General features: G+C 49.7%; 1 pseudogene; it reads right to left on the reverse strand.

Moving 5' to 3' along the window:
* LOC123129581 (transcription factor BHLH6-like) overlaps window positions 1-22,756 on the reverse strand; it is a 97,430-nt pseudogene that overhangs the window by 14,041 nt on the left and 60,633 nt on the right.

Here is a 22,756-nt window from a genome sequence, read left to right on the forward strand (position 1 = left end):
AGAATATGTAGGAGCCAATATGAGCATCCAGGTTCCGCTATTGGTTATTGACCGGAGACGTGTCTCGGTCATGTCTACATAGTTCTCGAACCCGTAGGGTCCGCACGCTTAAAGTTCAGTGACGATCGTAATTAGGGTTTTTGTGTTCTGATGTACCGAAGGTTGTTCGGAGTCCTGGATGTGATCACGGACATGACGAGGAGTATCGAAATGGTCGAGACATAAAGATTGATATATTGGAAGCCTATATTTGGATATCAGAAACGTTCCGGGTGAAATCGGGATTTTACCGGAGTACCGGGGGGTTACCAGAACCCCCCCGGGGGGGTTAATGGGCCTACATGGGCCCTAAGGGAGAAGAGGAGGGCCGGCCAGGGCAGGCCGCGCGCCCCCTCCCCTCCTATTCCGAATAGGACAAGGAAGGGGGCGGCGCCCCCCTTTCCTCTTTCCCCCTTCCCCTTTCCTTCTCCAACAAGGCAAGAGGGGGGAGTCCTACTCCCGGTGGGAGTAGGACTCCTCCAGGCGCTCCCTAGGGGCCGGCCGCACCTCATCCTCTCCCTCCTTTATATACGGGGGCAGGGGGCACCCCATGACACACAAGTTGATCTTCGTGATCGTTCCTTAGCCGTGTGCGGTGCCCCCTTCCACCATATTCCACCTCGGTCATATCGTAGCGGTGCTTAGGCGAAGCCCTGCGTCGGTAGAACATCATCACCGTCATCATGCCGTTGTGCTGACGAAACTCTCCCTCAACACTCGGCTGGATCGGAGCTCGAGGGACGTCACCGAATTGAACGTGTGCGGAACTCGGAGGTGCCGTACGTTCCATACTTGGATCGGTCGGATCGGGAAGACGTACGACTACTTCCTCTACGTTGTGTCAACGCTTCCGTTGCCGGTCTACAAGGGTACGTAGACAACACTCTCCCCTCTCGTTGCTATTTATCACCATGGTCTTGCGTGTGCATAGGAATTTTTTTGAAATTACTACGTTACCCAACAGTGGCATCCGAGCCAGGTTTTATGCGTTGATGTTATGCACGAGTAGAACACAAGTGAGTTGTGGGCGATATAAGTCATACTGCTTACCAGCATGTCATACTTTGGTTCGGCGGTATTGTTGGATGAAGCGGCCCGGACCGACATTACGCGTACGCTTACGCGAGACTGGTTCTACCGACGTGCTTTGCACACGGGGGGCTGGCGGGTGTCAGTTTCTCCAACTTTAGTTGAACCGAGTGTGGCTACGCCCGGTCCTTGCGAAGGTTAAAACAGCACCAACTTGACAAACTATCGTTGTGGTTTTGATACGTAGGTAAGAACGGTTCTTGCTAAAGCCCGTAGCAGCCACGTAAAACTTGCAACAACAAAGTAGAGGACGTCTAACTTGTTTTTGCAACGCATGTTGTGATGTGATATGGTCAAGACATGATGCTAAATTTTATTGTATGAGATGATCATGTTTTGTAACCGAGTTATCGGCAATTGGCAGGAGCCATATGGTTGTCGCTTTATTGTATGCAATGCAATCGCGCCGTAATGCTTTACTTTATCACTAAGCGGTAGCGATAGTCGTGGAAGCATAAGATTGGCGAGATGACAACGATGCTACGATGTAGATCAAGGTGTCGCGCCGGTGACAATGGTGATCATGACGGTACTTCGGAGATGGAGATCACAAGTACAAGATGATGATGGCCATATCATATCACTTATATTGATTGCATGTGATGTTTATCTTTTATGCATCTTATCTTGCTTTGATTGACGGTAGCATTATAAGATGATCTCTTACTAAATTTCAAGATAAAAGTGTTCTCCCTGAGTATGCACCGTTGCCAAAGTTCATCGTGCCCAGACACCACGTGATGATCGGGTGTGATAAGCTCTATGTCCATCTACAACGGGTGCAAGCCAGTTTTGCACACACAGAATACTCAGGTTAAACTTGACGAGCCTAGCATATGCAGATATGGCCTCGGAACACTGAGACCGAAAGGTCGAGCGTGAATCATATAGTAGATATGATCAACATATTGATGTTCACCATTGAAAGCTACTCCATTTCATGTGATGATCGGTTATGGTTTAGTTGATTTGGATCACGTGATCACTTAGAAGATTAGAGGGATGTCTTTCTAAGTGGGAGTTCTTAAGTAATATGATTAATTGAACTTAAATTTTTCATGAACTTAGTACCTGATAGTATCTTGCTTGTCTATGTTTGATTGTAGATAGATGGCCCGTGCTATTGTTCCGTTGAATTTTAATGCGTTCCTTGAGAAAGCAAAGTTGAAAGATGATGGTAGCAATTACACGGACTGGGTCCGTAACTTGAGGATTATCCTCATTGTTGCACAGAAGAATTACGTCCTGGAAGCACCGCTGGGTGCCAGGCCTGCTGCTAGAGCAACACCAAATGTTATGAACGTCTGGCAGAGCAAAGCTGATGACTACTTGATAGTTCAGTGTGCCATGCTTTACGGCTTAGAATCGGGACTTCAACGACGTTTTGAACGTCATGGAGCATATGAGATGTTCCAGGAGTTGAAGTTAATATTTCAAGAAAATGCCTGGATTGAGAGATATGAAGTCTCCAATAAGTTATATAGCTGCAAGATGGAGGAGAATAGTTCTGTCAGTGAACATATACTCAAAATGTCTGGGTATCATAATCACTTGACTCAACTGGGAGTTAATCTTCCTGTTGATAGTGTCATTGATAGAGTTCTTCAATCACTGCCACCAAGCTACAAGAGGTTCGTGATGAACTATAACATGCAAGGGATGGAGAAGACGATTCCCGAGCTCTTCGCAATGCTAAAGGCTGCGGAGGTAGAAATCAAAAAGGAGCATCAAGTGTTGATGGTCAACAAGACCGCCAGTTTCAAGAAAAAGGGCAAAGGGAAGAAGAAGGGGAACTTCAAGAAGAACAGAAAGCAAGTTGCTGCTCAGGAGAAGAAACCCAAATCTGTAACTAAGCCTGAAACTGAGTGCTTCTACTGCAAGCAGACTGGACACTGGAAGCGGAACTGCCCCAAGTATTTGGCGGATAGGAAGGATGGCAAGGTGAACAAAGGTATATGTGATATACATGTTATTGATGTGTACCTTACTAGAGCTCGCAGTAGCACCTGGGTATTTGATACTGGTTTTGTTGCTAATATTTGCAACTCGAAACATGGACTACGGATTAAGCGAACACTGGCGAAGGACGAGGTGACGATGCGCGTGGGAAATGGTTCCAAAGTCGATGTGATCGCAGTCGGCACGCTACCTCTACATCTACCTTCGGGATTAGTATTAGACCTAAATAATTGTTATTTGGTGCCAGCATTGAGCATGAACATTATATCTGGATCTTGTTTGATGCGAGACGGTTATTCATTTAAAATCAGAGAATAATGGTTGTTCTATTTATATGAGTAATATCTTTTATGGTCATGCACCCTTGAAGAGTGGTCTATTTTTGATGAATCTCGATAGTAGTGATACACATATTCATAATGTTGAAACTATAAGATGCAGAGTTGATAATGATAGTGCAACTTATTTGTGGCACTGCCGCTTAGGTCATATCGGTGTAAAGCATAGGAAGAAACTCCATACTGATGGACTTTTGGAATCACTTGATTATGAATCACTTGGTACTTGCGAACCGTGCCTCATGGGCAAGATGACTAAAACGCCGTTCTCCGGTACTATGGGGAGAGCAACAGATTTGTTGGAAATCATACATACAGATGTATGTGGTCCGATGAATGTTGAGGCTCGCGGCGGATATCATTATTTTCTCACCTTCATAGATGATTTAAGCAGATATGGGTATATCTACTTAATGAAGCATAAGTCTGAAACATTTGAAAAGTTCAAAGAATTTCAGAGTGAAGTTGAAAGCATTGTAACAAGAAAATAAAGTTTCTACGATCTGATCATGGAGGAGAATATTTGAGTTACGAGTTTGGTCTACATTTGAAACAATGCAGAATAGTTTCGCAACTCATGCCACCCGGAACACCACAGCGTAATGGTGTGTCTGAACGTCGTAATCGTACTTTACTAGATATGGTGCGATCTATGATGTCTCTTACTGATTTACCGCTATTGTTTTGGGGTTATGCTTTAGAGACAGCTGCATTCACGTTAAATAGGGCACCATCGAAATCCGTTGACACGACGCCTTATGAATTGTGGTTTGGCAAGAAAGCAAAGTTGTCGTTTCTAAAAGTTTGGGGCTGCGATGCTTATGTGAAAAAGCTTCAACCTGATAAGCTCCAACCCAAATCGGAGAAATGTGTCTTCATAGGATACCCAAAGGAGACTGTTGGGTACACCTTCTATCACAGATCCGAAGGCAAGACATTCATTGCTAAGAATGGATCCTTTCTAGAGAAGGAGTTTCTCTCGAAAGAAGTGAGTGGGAGGAAAGTAGAACTTGATGAGGTAACTGTACCTGCTCCCTTATTGGAAAGTAGTACATCACAGAAACCGGTTTCTATGACACCTATACCAATTAGTGAGGAAGCTAATGATAACGATCATGAAACTTCAGATCAAGTTACTACCGAACCTCGTAGATCAACCAGAGTAAGATCAGCACCAGAGTGGTACGGTAATCCTGTTCTGGAAGTCATGCTACTAGATCATGATGAACCTACGAACTATGAAGAAGCAATGGTGAGCCCAGATTCCGCAAAATGGCTAGAAGCCATGAAATCTGAGATGGGATCCATGTATGAGAACAAAGTGTGGACTTTGGTTGACTTGCCCGTTGATCGGCAAGCAATTGAGAATAAATGGATCTTCAAGAAGAAGACTGACGCTGACGGTAATGTTACTGTCTACAAAGCTCGACTTGTTGCGAAAGGTTTTCGACAAGTTCAAGGGATTGACTACGATGAGACCTTCTCACCCGTAGCGATGCTTAAGTCTGTCCGAATCATGTTAGCGATTGCCACATTTTATGATTATGAAATTTGGCAGATGGATGTCAAAACTGCATTCCTGAATGGATTTCTGGAAGAAGAGTTGTATATGATGCAACCAGAAGGTTTTGTCGATCCAAAGGGAGCTAACAAAGTGTGCAAGCTCCAGCGATCCATTTATGGACTGGTGCAAGCCTCTCGGAGTTGGAATAAACGCTTTGATAGTGTGATCAAAGCATTTGGTTTTGTATAGACTTTTGGAGAAGCCTGTATTTACAAGAAAGTGATTGGGAGCTCTATAGCATTTCTGATATTATATGTGGATGACATATTACTGATTGGAAATGATATAGAATTTCTGGATAGCATAAAGGGATACTTGAATAAGAGTTTTTCAACGAAAGACCTCGGTGAAGCTGCTTACATATTGGGCATTAAGATCTATAGAGATAGATCAAGACGCTTAATTGGACTTTCACAAAGCACATACGTTGACAAAGTTTTGAAGAAGTTCAAAATGGATCAAGCAAAGAAAGGGTTCTTGCCTGTGTTACAAGGTGTGAAGTTGAGTAAGACTCAATGTCCAACCACTGCAGAAGATAGAGAGAAAATGAAAGATGTTCCCTATGCTTCAGCCATAGGCTCTATCATGTATGCAATGCTGTGTACCAGACCTGATGTGTGCCTTGCTATAAGTCTAGCAGGGAGGTACCAAAGTAATCCAGGAGTGGATCACTGGACAATGGTCAAGAACATCCTGAAGTACCTAAAAAGGACTAAGGATATGTTTCTCGTATATGGAGGTGACAAATAACTCATCGTATATGGTTACATTGATGCAAGATTTGACACTGATCCGGACGATTCTAAATCGCAAACCGGATACGTGTTTATATTGAACAGTGGAGCTATCAGTTGGTGCAGTTCTAAACAAAGCGTCATGGCGGGTTCTACATGTGAAGCGGAGTACATAGCTGCTTCGGAAGCAGCAAATGAAGGAGTCTGGATGAAGGAGTTCATATCCGATCTAGGTGTCATACCTAGTGCATCGGGTCTAATGAAAATCTTTTTTGACAATACTGGTGCAATTGCCTTAGCAAAGGAATCCAGATTTCACAAGAGAACCAAGCACATCAAGAGACGCTTCAATTCCATTCGGGATTTAGTCCAAGTGGGAGACATAGAAATTTGCAAGATACATACGGATCTGAATGTTGCAGACCTGCTGACTAAGCCTCTTCCACGAGCAAAACATGATCAGCACCAAGGCTCCATGGGTGTTAGAATCATTACTGTGTAATCTAGATTATTGACTCTAGTGCAAGTGGGAGACTAAAGGAAATATGCCCTAGAGGCAATAATAAAGTTATTATTAATTTCCTTATATCATGATAAATGTTTATTATTCATGCTAGAATTGTATTAACCGGAAACATAATACATGTGTGAATACATGGACAAACAGAGTGTCACTAGTATGCCTCTACTTGACTAGCTTGTTGATCGAAGATGGTTATGTTTCCTAACCATAGACATGAGTTCTCATTTGATTAACGGGATCACATCATTAGGAGAATGATGTGATTTACTTGACCCATTCCGTTAGCTTAGCACTTGATCATTTAGTTTGTTGCTATTGCTTTCTTCATAACTTATACATGTTCCTATGACTATGAGATTATGCAACTCTCATTTACCGGAGGAACACTTTGTGTGCTACCAAACGTCACAGCGTAACTGGGTGATTATAAAGGTGCTCTACAGGTGTCTCCAAAGGTACTTGTTGGGTTGGCGTATTTCGAGATTAGGATTTGTCACTCCGATTGTCGGAGAGGTATCTCTGGGCCCTCTCGGTAATGCACATCACTCAAGCCTTGCAAGCATTGCAACTAATAAGTTAGTTGCGGGATGATGTATTACGGAACGAGTAAAGAGACTTTCCGGTAACGAGATTGAACTAGGTATTGAGATACCGACGATCGAATCTCAGGCAAGTAACACATCGATGACAAAGGGAACAACGTATGCTGTTATGCGGTCTGACCGATAAAGATCTTCGTAGACTATGTAGGAGCCAATATGAGCATCTAGGTTCCGCTATTGGTTATTGACCGAAGACGTGTCTCGGTCATGTCTACATAGTTCTCGAACCCGTAGGGTCCGCACGCTTAAAGTTTGGTGACGATCGTAATTAGGGTTTTTGTGTTCTGATGTACCGAAGGTTGTTCGGAGTCCCAGATGTGATCACGGACATGACGAGGAGTCTCTAAATGGCCGAGACATAAAGATTGATATATTGGAAGCCTATATTTGGATATCGGAAATGTTCCAGGTGAAATCGGGATTTTACTGGAGTACGAGGGGGTTACCGGAACCCCCCCCCCCCGGGGGGGGGGGGTTAATGGGCCTACATGGGCCCTAAGGGAGAAGAGGAGGGCAGGCTGCGCGCCCCCTCCCCCCTAGTCCGAATAGGACAAGGAAGGGGGGCGGCGCCCCCCTTTCCTCTTTTCCCCTTCCCCTTTCCTTCTCCAACAAGGCAAGAGGGGGGAGTCCTACTCCCGGTGGGAGCAGGACTCCTCCAGGCGCACCCTAGGGGCCGGCCGCACCTCCCCCTCTCCCTCCTTTATATACGGGGGCAGGGGGCACCCCATGACACACAAGTTGATCTTCATGATCGTTCCTTAGCCATGTGCGGTGCCCCATTCTACCATATTCCACCTCGGTCATATCGTAGCGGTGCTTAGACGAAGCCCTGCGTAGGTAGAACATCATCACCGTTATCACGCCGTCGTGCTGACGAAACTCTCCCTCAACACTCGGCTGGATCGGAGCTCGAGAGACGTCATCGAGTTGAACGTGTGCAGAACTCGGAGGTGCCGTACGTTCGGTACTTGGATCGGTCGGATCGGGAAGACGTACGACTACTTCCTCTACGTTGTGTCAACGCTTCCGTTGCCGGTCTATGAGGGTACGTAGACAACACTCTCCCCTCTTGTTGCTATGCATAACCATGATCTTGTGTGTGCGTAGGAAGTTGTTTGAAATTACTATGTTACCCAACAAAATTTTATTTGGCTCATACATTTCATCAAACACTTACTATGCGCCTCTGAGGCTTGCAGCGACCATGATGACCACGCCAGCAACACTAGAGAGCACGTCGAACATGCCTGTGGAGGTCACGTGTGTCGTCGCCAGCAACATCGGAGAGCGCGTAAAGCAAGTAGCAACAAATCCATCAGATAGCATCGAGCGTAAGAGCTATTTCTGATGAATTGTGGAGAGCGACGACGACATACCTCGACAAAGTGGGTGTGCATGCTACAGTCGGAGATGGATGTGATATTGGCAATCATTACCATGGGGCAGAGCTCCTCGAGCGTGCTGCATACCTTGGTCATGTCGCCATGCTTCTTGCTGCACGTCATGCTCACCACCAGCAGCTTCCTTCGGCACGCGAAGCTCCAGAACCTCCACGGGCGGCGATGTCACTGCTCCTGCCGCGGCGAGCAAGACATCGTTCATGGACATAATAGACAAGGCGCGCTTCACCTTCTTCCTCTGTGCTGAGGAGACCCGCTCCACGGACAAGCCGTCGCCGTAGTCATCCTTAGCACTAGCGGCGGACTCGAGCACAGAAACCTCGACCCCTATCTACCGCTCCTCTGCCTGTAGATGTTGGATGTACTCTATCGCGTCCTTGATGATCGGGGCCTTGTCCATCTGCAACAACGAGGGCACTAGATATGTTGTTGTGTTTCGGTAATGCGGGCTAGGATGCTTGCACTCACCTTGGTGATGTTGGGCACTACACTAAGGTCACCGTGGAAGGGGTTGTGGCCAAGGTTAAGGGTGGTCGCGGAGTGGGGAACGGCGTAGTCGTAAGAAGAGGCCACAACTTCTACTCCACGGGTGGACGGAGGAGAAAATTTAGGATTCACAGTGTGGGAGAGTAAAAGTTTTCATGTAACAGTTTTACAAGATCGGTTAGGTGCGGTTTATAGTAAAACTTAATTTTACTTCTCTATAATTTGTTAGGATCGGCTAGAAATTCAATAAGTTGTAACGACAGACTAGAAGCAACAAACATAGGGCTGATCCACGGTTATGTTTACCGGGTCCGGTCGGAGTTGATAGGCACTAGATGCCTCATAGCGGTTTCCTGACCTAGAGTCAGATCCCAGGGAACATGGGATTCTCTACCAAAAGCAAGTGGCGCATTGAACAGTTGAATTAAAGATACAAGGAACAGAGTCCGATCAAGGGAACATTAACTTAAAGATACACTGAATAGTTGATCATCACAACAAAGCAGGGAGATGCGTTTATTGAAGGAAATATGCCCTAGAGGCAATAATAAAGTTGTTATTTATATTTCCTTATATCATGATAAATGTTTATTATTCATGATAGAATTGTATTAACCGGAAACTTAGTACATGTGTGAATACATAGACAAACAGAGTGTCCCTAGTATGCCTCTACTTGACTAGCTCGTTAATCAAATATGGTTAAGTTTCCTGACCATAGACATGTGTTGTCATTTGATGAACGGGATCACATCATTAGAGAATGATGTGATTGTAACACCCACAATGCGACTATATCTCCCACGTGTCGGGGCACGACTTAGAGGCATAGCCGCATGGTAGTTTTGTCGCAAGGAGGGTAATCTTCACACAATCCCATGTACTGAATAAGAAAGGGATAAAGAGTTGGCTTACAATCGCCACTTCACACAAATAACAAGTTAAACATACATCATCCATAATACAATCAAGGTCCGACTACAGAACCAAAATAAAAGAAGACAACCCCAAATGCTAGATCCCCCGATCGTCCCAACTGGGCTCCACGACTGATTGACTGGAAAAGACACAAAACAACGATCAAGATCTTCATCGAGCTCCCACTTGAGCTCGGTTGCGTCACCTGCACTGGTATCATCGGCACCTGCAACTGTTTGGAAGTATCTGTGAGTCACGAGGACTCAGCAATCTCACACCCACGAGATCAAGACTATTTAAGCTTATGGGTAGGAAAGGGTAATGAGGTGGAGCTGCAGCACTAGGCATATATGGTGGCTAACATACGCAAATAAGACCGAGAAGAGAAGCAATGCAATGGTCGTGAAGCTAGAAGTGATCAAGAAGTGATCCTGAAACTACTTACACACAAACATAACTTCAAAACCGTGTTCACTTCCCGGACTCCGCCGAAAAGAGACCATCACGGCTACACACGCGGTTGATTCATTTTAATTAAGTCAAGTGTCAAGTTATCTACAACAGGATATTAACAAATTCCCATCTATCATATAACCGCGGGCACGGCTCTCTAAAGTTTATACCCTGCAGGGGTGTCCCAACTTAGCCCATCACAAGCTCTCATGGTCAACGAAGGATATTCCTTCTCCAGGAAAGACCCGATCAGTCTCGGAATTCCGGTTACAAGACATTTCGACAATGGTAAAACAAGACCAGCAAGACCGCCCGAATGTGCCGACAAATCCCGATAGGAGCTGCACATATCTCATTCTCAGGGCACACTGGATGGGCAAGACGTCGGGTTGGCATAGACCCTGGTTACCCAGGGGGCGCCGGACATCGCCCACTTCGGACCAACACTTAGAGAAGCACTAGTCCGGGGGGGGGTTAAAAATAAAGATGACCCTCGGGTTGGCCGACCGAAGGGAAAGGTAATAGGTTGTTAGGCAAAAGTAAAACCAAGGTTGGGCCTTGTTGGAGGAGTTTTATTCAAGGTGAACTGTCAAGGGGTTCCCATAACACTCAACTGCGTAAGGAACGCAAAATCAAGGAACATAACACCCGTATGATGGAAACTTAGGCGGCAAGAGTGGAACAAAACACATGCATAAGGCCGAGCCTTCCACCCTTCACCAAGTATATAGATGCATTAATTAAAATAAGAGGTAATGTGATATCCCAACATATCCATGTTCCCACATGGAACAAACTTTAACTTCACCTGCAACTTGCAATGCTATAAGAGGAGATGAGCAAAAGTGGTAACATAGCCAAACAACAGTTTGCTAGGAAAGGTGGATTAGAGGCGTGACGTGGCAATATGGGAGGCATGATATAACAAGTGGTAGGTAGCGCGACATAGCGATAGAGCGAGCAACTAGCAAGCGAAGATAGAAGTGATTTCGAGGGTATGGTCATCTTGCCTGAAATCCCGCTAGGAAGAAGAACGAGTCCATGAAGAAGACAACGGGCGTAGTCGAACGGATCCTCACAACTCCGGAACGAAACCGAAGCTAATGAGAGAAGCAACCCAGAAAGAAGCAAGCAACAAACAACCATCACATAAACATGGCATGATGCACAACCAAAGATGATGCATGTCTGGTTTAAATATGCATGGCATGGCAAAGTGCAACAAGCAATACTACAAATTAAGTGGAGCTCAATATGCAACGAGTTGCATATTGAGGAAACACCACATTCAATTACTTAGTTCTCTCCATTGTATGTACTCAACAATATTCAATGTTATTAAACATGGCAAGAGGTGAAGCATAAGTAAACTAACTATCTAGTCAAGTTTAAACGAGGTTGGAAATAACAAACAACAAGTCCTGAAAATCCTCATATGCATATTATTATTTTGGTACTATTTTTTCCTAAACATAATTTTAGAGTTGTTAAACATGCAAAGCAAGTACACCATGTTAAGCTAGGAATTTTCCTACCCCATTTACATATAAAGATTATTTAAATCCGGGCTACGGTTAATTAGTTATGAATTAAAGCATTTTAGCATGGCATTGGAGCAAATTAAAGCAAACAACAATTTAAACATTTCAAACATGCATGAAAGTAGGATATTATGAATTTAGACACAATTCTAAGCATTTTTCATATTTGAAGTTTTTACAAATGATGCATGGTTGGTGAGTTATTAAATGCATGTTGCTTGGGGGGTTTTCTCCAAAACAGCGTTATCTCGAATAAATACTAAATCCGTCGAGACGAAAAAACATTACTCAAGCCGAAACTAAGATCTGGTCCAACATGCACAAGGGGCTGGAGGGGGGCTGCTCACCCATGGGCCATGGCCCAAGTCGAAGGGGAAGCAGGCCGGGGCACTGCTGGGCCGGGGTGAGGCCCACGCATGGTCAACGGGCAGGTGCGGATTGGGGACCTCCCGATCAAGCGAGGCGGCGGCGACTCTGGCGCTCCGGCGAGCAGGTGGCGGCGGGGCCAAGCGAAGGGCGTCGGAGGTGGGCCGATGCGGTGGGGACAACCCGGATCCGGGACGAGGGGGGTTGCCGGGGCCGGTTCCAGGCCGGATCGAGGCGGAGACGACAAGCATGGGCAGCGTGGCCCTCACGGCGGCCGACGCCGGCGAGCTCCTGCAGCGGGCGGCGCGATGTAGGGCTAGCGACGATGGGGAAGGCAGGGTCAGGCGGGCGGCGGGTCGAAGTTGACGAGAGGCAGCACTCCGGCGCGGTGCGCAACGGCGGCGGGGCCCGAGGTCACCGGTGGGAGGGGCGATGGCGGTGCTCCCCCGATCCAGCTCGGGGTCGAGCGGCAGGAGGCGCGGGCTTGCGCGAGGAATGAACGACGGTGTTCGGGCGGCCGTGTGGGCCTGGTTGGGCCGCGCCTGGGCCCGGCGGGCCGCGGCGATGGAGGGCGCGGGGCTGGGACGCGTGGCGGCCTTCTGTTGGTGGAGGGCGGCGGCTGCGGTGGCGCTGGCTGATGGAGGCGCGACAAGTGGCGGCTGGGCAGCGGTTGTGCGCGGAATTTGAGGAGGAGGTGGGAGGCTAGAGGTAGGGGAAGGCTAGGCTGCGAGATTTGGAAGGGGAGGTGGTTTAAACAGGCAGGTTTAGGGTTAGGGGGATTTCGGAGTGTTTCGGAGCACCCGATCGCGATCCAACGGTTCCGATCGAGAGGAGGGGTTTAGGTAGGTTAGGTGGGCAGTGGAGAGTGGGTTGGGATGAGAGGAGAGAGACGGAAATGCAGTCAGACAACCATTTCTGGAGACCGGAAACATCTGATGATAGACCGGCTATAATGTCGCTATAGTTACACGTTGGGGCGTCAGACGGACTCTGAATGCGATGAAACTTGGCAGGCGACCTACTAACAACATAAAAACACCGCATGCCAACTTTCAACCCATTCCGAGAACATTTTCCGGCCACTTATAAAATAATATTTCAGACATGCCGCCAGCGTGTGCAAGTGTGTCTGGGCTCTGAACTGACAACGGAGAGAACTGGGGAACCCGGACGGATGCAAGTTTTGAAAACATGATGATGCAATGCACATGATGACATGACCAAGATGCAACACACAAGCGAATGACAAGGCAACAACAACGAATAACTAGAAGACACCTGGCGCAACGGTCTCGGGGCGTTACAACACTCCACCACTACAAGAGGATCTCGTCCCGAGATCTAGGATGGCACTGGAGGGAAACGGAAGAGGAAGAGAAGAGGTAAAACTAAGTTGCTTCTTGGACAAACGAGTGAAACCACGAACCTTGCGAGGTTGGACAAATTGAAAGAAAGAATACAACAAAGATGAACAAAGTTGAAAACACTCCGTTAGAAAAGAGGAACACGGAACATTACTAGAACCTTGTAGGTTGAAATACATAAGAAAAGGGTTGCAATGGACAAAGAGTACATGCAAGCACTCTGGTTGAAAACGAGATGTACAAGGAACGATAAAGATCAACTACGACAACACTCCGGTTGGAAATGGAAGGTAAAGAATATGAGCTTGGCGAAATGAAAGCACTTGGATGAGAGTCCGGTTAGAAGAGGAATGATAGACACAACACTCTGGTTAAACAAGATAGAGAAGGAATAAGAATGATATAATTTGGGCAGCACTCTGACTGTAAATGGAAGGAATTGAACATGATCTTGACAAAACAAGATGATGGGTCGAAGAGAGCAACATCACAATGCCTCCGGAACAAATGTAAGAATGGAATCAAAAGAACGACGAAGAAAACAACATCTTCTACCTCAAATGAGCTTGAAAAAGTATCTTTAGGAGAAGGGTCGAACGGAGTTGTTGGAAAACCAACAACGAAAAGAGTATGATTGTTGTGGGCTTATGGAAAACAACTCAAAATTAAGGTGAAATTCTGCCACCAACAAAAACAATGATTGATTGTGAACAACGAAGAGATGAAAAACTTCTTCAACCAAGATGATAGAGAGATAACTTGGATCATTGATAAGCACCATAATAGCAACATTCCTTAGGAAAGGCTTTAGGTGAAATCTATACCAAGATAACTCCAACAAAGAAATTGATGGATTTAAAATACCTCATTCTTGACAACATGTGAATCGTGAAACAAGAATGGAAATTGACAAAAATGACATAACACCACATCAAAAGATAATGTAGAAAGAATTGCATTTCAAAATGCACGATGAAGAATACTTGAGCTCCTCTGAAAAGAATCTCGATGAACACTTCGAGAAGGAATTAAATCCTTGATGAACCATCATGTAGAGCCTCCATGAAGAACTCCGGTAATAAAAGGATGATCAAAAAGAAGTGAAGGATGAAAAGAATAAAATTGAAGCCTTGCAATGATTGGATGGAGCTTTGCGATGAGATAAAGCGGAAAACTTGGAACTCCGGAAAGAAAAGATGAAACATCTCAAACCGAGACATGTGACATGATGAACAACTCTGGAAAGAAAAAACTAGATCACTTGGATGAAACAATAATAAGAATTACGTTATGCGTATCGTTCATCAATTTAAATTGATGACATGCAACGGATTTGGCATACTACTTATTCTTCTTGAAAAGATTGAAGAGAGATATAGCACGAACTTGAGAAAAGTCTTCAACGATCCGCCGGTAGGATTTGGGAAGAACGAATGAATTTGTATGATAACGAAGGAAGAGAGCTCTTGAACGAACCACCATAAGAGTTGAAAATGAAAGTAGCAAAGGCACAATTCACCGGGAAGAATTGGAAAACGAAAGAAGATACTTGAGGGAATTTAGATACATGAGAACGAATAGATCATGAGCTAATTAGAGAATACTTGAATGACACACCGGTAAGATTGGGGAAAGAGAGATGAATGCTGAGAATGAATAATTCTGAGATGAAGGGCTCCGGAGAATCAAACTGAAAGACTCCTGTGCCGGGGGACTGATCCACGGGCACCTATGGGACCGGCAGGCCGAGTCCCTTTCGGTTCGGCGGGGGTAGAGGTCGTGCAAAGAGCGGATCGAGGCGAAACACACGGGAAGTTACCCAGGTTCGGGCCGCATGGATGCGTAAAACCCTACTCCTGCTTTGTGGTTTGTATTAATTTCTTGCTCGGGAGCGCGAAGTGCTACAGTACACTTCAGCAGCTAACGAGACCGAGCGTGAGTGTTCGAACCCCCCGTCTATGTTGCGCATGGGCCTCCTTTTATATGCTCAAGGGGTCACCGACAGGTGGCAACGTAGACAAGGGCAAAAAGGGAAAGGTGCTGCGGTAGGCACAGCTACCTGCTACAGTGTATCATACCTAACCCTGACGGCGGGGGACAAGGGCCTTAAATGCCCGTCTGCATCGCCTAAACAGTGCAAAAGGGACCGTCAGGGACGCCACCGCTCGCCACGATGGCAATCTTGTCAGCGCCGCTTGCCACCGCTCACCGCTGGCTGCACAGCCTCCTGCCACGTACGCTGGGAAGGGTCCCAGAGCGACACGTTGGTGGATGCGCTGGAGCGCGGACACAGAGTGGTGGCTTGCTGCGGCAAATGCCTTGCCGCGGTCGTTGTCTTGTCGCGTCCGGGAGCTTGTCGTTCACCGGGCCTTGCCGGGACGCGTGGCGCGCCGCGGCAAGTTCCTTGAGATGCCTTGGGTGGCCTTCCCGGCAAGCTCCTCTTGCCGGGGTCTTGAGGTGCCTTAGTTGGCCTTCCCGGCAAGCTCCTCTTGCCGGGGTCTTGTCTCCTTGAATGGCTCCAGGGGAACCACGGAGGACCTTGGCGGTCACCCGGCAAGCCTTGCCGCGGGATGCTGCGACTGCCCGTGCACAAGTTCGGGATACTAGAGTACCCCTACTCTAGTACACCGACAGGAGCCCCCGGGCCTGGGCCATACACGGTGCCGAGCGCTGTTGGGCCAGGCCCAAAACAGGGCACGGGCACGCGCGGCCTAGGTTACGCCGTATCTTTCTCCGTATCCACCGCGCCCTCCCCGAACAGCACGCGTTGAATGCGGCGTCGTGGGAGAGATCGTGGGTGGTTATTTTAATCGGAAATGCGGAACGTCCGCCCCCTCCCTCTTTATAAGCAGGGGAAACAGGGGCAGTTCGCACATTCGCCCGTTGCTGCTTCCAATCTCAGAAATCTCCGCCGCTCCCTCGTCTTCCCAAAGCCGAAAGAGAGCAGCGCTCCGCCCCCCGTCACCACCAGCATCACCAACGCCGTCGACCTCCTCCACTACTTCCGCCATGGCTCCAAAAGCCGACAAGGGGAAGGTCGTGAAGTCGACCGAGGCGCAGCGGCTTGCGGCGCTGCGGAAGGAGCGGGCAGTCTTCCCCCCCAAGCTTGCCGCGAGGGAGCTGAGGGAGAACTACTACCTCTTCTGGTCGGCGGAGACGCGAGCGCATCCGCGCACGAAGGTACTTCCCGCCGCCGCTTGGAAGAAGGCCCCAAATGGATACCCCTTCTTCGCTCTGTTCTTCTACTGCGGGCTCTGCCCGCCTTTCTCTGAATTCTTCTGCGACATCATGAATACCTATGGATTCCACCTCCTTGACTTCACCCCCAATGTCGTTCTGACCATGGCAGTTTTCGCACATCTCTGCGAAAATTTTGTCGGAGTCCATCCCAATGTAGCCCTCTTTCACCACTTCTTCATACCTCGAGTAGAGAGAGGAGAGCCTCTATCCGGCAGAATCGCCTAGATCTCAAGGGCCGGCAAGAAAGAAACTTATCTGGGGGGAGAATTCCGCGGCAAGTGGGAGGAGTGGAGGGCAGACTGGTGCTGGATTGACGAGGAGAACCCGCAGCCATTCACCGCCCGGCGCCAAACCCCAGTAGCACGCGGCAGCGATTGGAGTGACGTGACCCCGGAAGACGACAGGCTGAAGATTGCTGTCACCCGGATCCTGCGCCTCAGGCTTGCCGGGCTCACTGTAGGCGCCGTTGGCGCAGATTTTCTTCGCCGCCGCATCGCCCCCCTGCAGGAACGGGGGAGACCCACTTGGGAGTTCAAGAATGCGGCGGATATCATGAGGCTGCGGCCGGGCCTCAACTACAACTTTACTGTTCTGGAGCTCAACGCGATGCTCCAAGAATTGCTCAAGTATGACCCCCAACATCCCAAAGTTTTCAGGTTGCCGGGGGGCGTCGTTCCGTTGTGCAACAATTCTTCGCTCGACCGCATCCGTGCAATGATGCCGGAGTGCGACTCGCATGGAATTGTGCCAACTTGGCAGGAGCCTGCAGACGACGTCGTGCAGCAGTTCTTCGATGACTTGGTAGAAGTGTCGATCCGCTCCGACGAGAAGGATGGCCTCACCCGCGACACCACCGATGCGGAGATGGCACTCATCGCCACCAGGCTGGAAGAGGCGGCGGCAGCCGCAGCCGCGGGCGAATTTGGATTCACCGTGGAGGAGGCAGATGCAGCAGAGGTGGCAAGCCGTGCCGAGCGAAGGGAGCCTGCCGGCGAGAAAGAGCTTGCCGGGCAGAATGTCGAGTCGAGCGAGCCCGCCAAGGATACGAGCGGCTCGCTGGAGATCAACTCGTCTTCCACTTCATCTTCGGGCAGCTCGCCGCAAGCAGAGCCTCCATCCCCACCAAGAAGGCGTCTCCGCAAGGCCGGTGACGTAGCGGAGCGGCAAGCGGGTCAACAGTCGCCGCGCCGCGTGACACGCTCCACCACGGCAAACACTGTTGCCGCGGGAGCGCCTCATGCTGCAACGACAACTGGAGCGGGGCCCTCCCGGACCACCGCTTCTGCTCCTGCCGCTTCTCATGCCGCGACGACAGCTGGAGCGGGGTCGTCTCAGACCGCCGCCACTGCTCCCACCAAGCGGCCAAGGGAAGATTCTCCTCCGCCTCCTCGCGCCGGGCGCGCGCCGGACTTTGACTTCTCCGCGTTCAGCTCCGACGAGGAAGAAGAAGAAGAGTAAGATTCTCTTGCTGTACTTGCTGTTCTTCAATTCTTGCCTTTTGTCTTGTATCTCATCTGCTTTGCTCTGAACTTGTTCCTTTTTAGGACTCTGGCTCAGAGAGCAGCAAAGAGAGCCAAGGTCCCGGTGATTGTCATCGAGGACGAACCTACTGCGACAGCGGGGGATGCGCCCGAGACAACCTTGCCGGACCCGACAACTTTTCTCCAGAGCAGCCCCCAGCGTAAGTATATGGTTTGCTTTCCGCTTGTGAGGTGCGCATGGATACTCTGTCTTTGCTGATATTTGATTGTTGATTTGTGTAGGATCAGAGCAGCCCCACCAGGAGCCAAGGGAGAATCCCCCGACAAGGGAGAATTCTCCGGCAAGGGAGGGCTTCCCGGTAAGGGAGAAGTCTCCGACAAGGGAGAGCGCCAGCGGCCCCCCAACGGTGGAGACCACGACTGCAGACCCCAGCACAGGTACTCCTCTTGCTTCAAAACTTCCCTTGGGTTTTTCTTCTCTTGATCTTCTTGGGTTTTCGCTTGACTCTTCTCCCCTTTCCGGCTGTCAGACCCATCTGCTACAGAGCCGATGGAGACCGAGGTTGCTGCCGAAGAAGCGGCCGGTGCTGGCGATCCCGCCGGCGCAGAGGCCGCCAAGGCTGCCGCCGCAGCAACTGGCGAGGGGTCCGGCGATCGCACTGACATCCCTGAGGCCGCAGGAGCGCCAAGCGCTACACCGACCGCCGACCCGTCCGCCGCTGCCGTAGCGCCAGGCTCCGAAAAGCCCCAGCCAGGCGTCTACCTGAAGGCCGGCGAAGGCGTCTTCATCAACCTCCCCTGGGCGTCAAGCTCCAGGGCGCCGGTCGAGCGGGAGATCTTCGACGGGGAGGTGCTCGCCTCCGCGGGGCTGACGCTGGTTGACGCGCCAAGCAGCAGCAGCAACAAGCCCGAAGAAGAGCGGCTGCTGCAGAAGTTGATGTCGCTCTACCGCGCACGGCAAGCCAAGCTGGACTCCCGCGAGGCGCTTGTCGCGAAGGCGGGAGTAGACATCGAGAAGCGCGCGGAGGAGCTCCGGGGCTTCCACCAGGAAGCTCGTCGGTCCTTGGCAGAGGAGCGGGAGCAACTCGACGAAGCGCAGAAGGCCTTCCTCCTCGAGAAGGACGAAGTCGAAGAGCAACAGCGACTTGCCGCTGTGAAGCTATCCGCAGAAGAGGGCGAGCTGGCGCAGCGGAAGGTCAATTTTGACGCCCACGAGGAGGAGCTTGCCGCGCGCGAGGAAAAACTCGGCGGAGCCCTCAAGCAAGCAGAGGCCGCTGCCGCCGCCGCCGAGGCCGCCAAGGAGTTGGAGACGAAGGTGGCGCAGCTGGAGGTCGATCTCGCCGAGAAGGGCAAAGAGCTCAGCGCTGCTAAGGACTCCAATGCAGATCTTGAGTCGAAGTTGACCGCTTTGACCAAGATGTTGGACGGCGCCAAGAAGCAGGATGCGACCTTGAAGGAGGAGATCAAGGCCGAGAAGGCGCTGCTGGAAAGTGTCGCCGCCACCCAAAACACTTTCCGGGAGACTGTGGAGCACTGGACGGAGAGTCTTGTGAATGCTGCCACAGACATTGACAGGGAGTTGGCGTAGCTGGGGATGGAGGATCTCGGGTACCCCTCCGACGAGAACCTCCAACCCAGTGCCAAGCTCGTCTTATTCTTCAAGGGCGTGGCGACGGCCCTCCAGCGACTCCGGGAGGGGATCCCAAAGCAGTTGGCTGACGAGTCGCGCAAGATCTGCGCGGGAGCTCTTCAGAAAGTGTTGGTAAAGGTGACCTTCCGCAATCCGGGCCTCAACCTCACTAACGTCCTCAAGACCCTGCCGCCGGATGCTGATCTGGAGGCGCTCAAGGCCCTTGTCGCACCCATTGTGGACAAGGTGAGCGGGATCAAGAGGATCGAGGGCGATCGCGTAGATTAGGCCACCCGTTTCTTCTTTTCTTGTCGCTGTTTGCCATGTTATAAAAACAATATGTTAGAGCTGCGACAAGCTATCTTTGTAATATAACTTTATTCTGGGTAGTGATTGCAATGTTATTCCCTTTACTTGATTCCTCCCTTTGTATGTCTTTTTACCCCACGCTTTTAGGGAACTTGCCGGTGCAGGCACCTGAGCCGCGAGCGCTGAGTGCGGGACGTCAGCAGCCTGCTGGCGGTGCCGCTACCGACAAGAAACCTTGTCGCAACTAGTTGCAGCTCACTTAAGTTGTTGAGCGGACTCGAAACAAAGTAAGGGCGCAACTAGCTACGAGTTGGTTCCTCCGCGCACAGGTTTTCCATACAAAGTGCGGTCGTTCAAGGGAGATAACTTAAAAATTTTAAAAATCTGATTGCTCAAACTTTGGCAACTTAGCTTTTCTGTTGTTTGCTTCCTGGCAAGGCGAAACTTTCTTGAACGACGTCTGGTCCATACCACTATCTTCTCCTTTCCCCCCGGCAAACTTGTGGGCGAGGGAACCTTTCTTTCCTTGGAAAAAAGAAAGAAAAGAAAATAAAGATATGGAGCCTTGCGGCTCGTTATTGCTTACCGGGGAGTAGGTGCTGCACAAAGTGTCAGATCAAATATGCAAAAAATAGAATGCATGAAAATGACAAAATGTGCGGAGCACATGAGCTTTACTTATGCACGGGGTCTGCGCCCGACTTTGTACAAAGGATTACATGCAACAGTGGCAAGACTTGTACAAAAGGTGGTTGCCGGAACAGGTTCCGGCAACTGCGCCTTACGGGTAAAACTTACGAAGATGCTCAATATTCCAGGAGTTGCTCACCGGAATGGCGTCTTCGGTCTCAAGGCGGACAGCGCCAGGCCTAGTGACTCGTTTCACCCGGTAAGGGCCTTCCCACTTTGGCGTCAACTTGTTGGAATTCTTGGCGGACTGGACACGCCGAAGAACAAGGTCGCCTTCCTCGAGACTTCTGGCGTTAACTTTGCGGCTATGGTAGCGGCGCAAAGCTTGCTGGTAGCGAGCAGCTTGCACAGCAGCCTGAAGACGGTCTTCCTCAAGGAGCAGCGCGTCATCTTGTCGCAGCTGCTCTTGCTCAAGCTCATCATAAGCGAGCACTCGAGGTGACCCGTATATGAGTTCCGTGGGGAGAACCGCCTCCGCTCCATAGACTAGAGCGAAAGGTGTCTGTCCAGTGGCTCGATTTGGCGTCGTTCTGATCGACCAAAGAACCACCGGCAGCTCCTCGATCCAGTTTTTCCCGCACTTGTGCAGCCTGTCGAAAGTCCTGGTCTTGAGCCCGCGCAGCACTTCAGCATTTGCCCTCTCCGCTTGACCGTTGCTTCTCGGGTGAGCAACAGAAGCGAAGCAGACCTTGGCGCCAAGATCTTGGACGTATTGCATGAAGGTGCGGCTCGTGAATTGTGTACCGTTGTCGGTGATTATCCTGTTAGGGATCCCGAAGCGGCAAACAATCGACCTGAAGAACTTGACTGCTGACTGTGCTGTCACCTTCCTCACTGGCTCCACTTCCGGCCACTTTGTGAACTTGTCGATTGCTACCTACAAGTACTCAAAGCCCCCGACTGCTCGGGGAAAGGGGCCGAGGATGTCGAGCCCCCAGACCGAAAATGGCCAGGATAAAGGGATCGTCTGGAGAGTTTGAGCTGGTTGGTGTATCTGCTTGGAATGGAACTGGCACGCTTCACACTTGGTTACTTGTGCAGTTGCATCCTGGAGGGCCGTCGACCAAAAGAAACCTTGCCAGAACGCTTTGCCGACAAGTGCTCTTGCGCCAATGTGGTGACCACATATGCCTCCATGTATCTCTGCCAACAGCTTTTGTCCGTCTTCCCGGTGAATACACTTCAATTTTCACACCGTTGAGTCTTCTTCTGTATAGTGTCTTGTCGACAAACTGGTACATACTTGACTGCCGGGCTACTCTTTCCGCTTCTTCTTGCTCTTCAGGAAGTTCTCCTGTCTGAAGGAAACAGACAATCTGCTGTGCCCATGCTGGAGCTTGTGGCTCGACAACAAGGACTAAAGGCAAATCTGCGGCTGCGGGAACGTCCGCTTCTACAGCGAGAACCTACGGCTCTGCCGGAGCTTGACGATCCCTGGCAAGCTTGCCGGAGCAAAACTTGTCGGGAGCTTCTGCTTCAACGGAACAAACCCTAGGGCTTATCGGAGCATATTGCTCCTCAGCACTCTTGGTGTTGATCTCAGCTGCTGCAGGAACATCCGCTTCTACGGCGAGAACCTGCGGCTCTGCCGGAGATTGACGTTCCCCGACAAGCTTGCCGAAGCAAAACTTATCGGGAGCTTCTGCTTCAACGGAACAAACCCTAGGCTTGCCGGAGCAGACTGCTCCTCAGCGCTCTTGGCGTTGATCTTGGGGACCTTCTTGGCGGCGGCTTCGGGAAGCTCTGCCGGAAAATAGTCACCAGAAATCAACTTCCTCTTCTTGCTCTGTCCAGTTGATGGCGCTACGGACGGTTGAGTCAGCTTGAGCACAAAGATCCTTGGTTCCACAGGTAACTTAAGTGTTGCGCACTTTGACAGGCCATCGGCAATGGCGTTCTGAGCTCTTGGAACATGCTCCATTTGTAGGCCGTCAAAGTGCTCTTCTAGCTTTCTCACTTCGTCGACGTAGGCTTCCATCAACGGACTCTGATAGCTCTTGTTTACTTGGCGGACGACAAGCTGTGAGTCA

Source organism: Triticum aestivum, chromosome 6A, assembly GCF_018294505.1.
Source record: "Triticum aestivum cultivar Chinese Spring chromosome 6A, IWGSC CS RefSeq v2.1, whole genome shotgun sequence".
NCBI lineage: Eukaryota > Viridiplantae > Streptophyta > Magnoliopsida > Poales > Poaceae > Triticum > Triticum aestivum.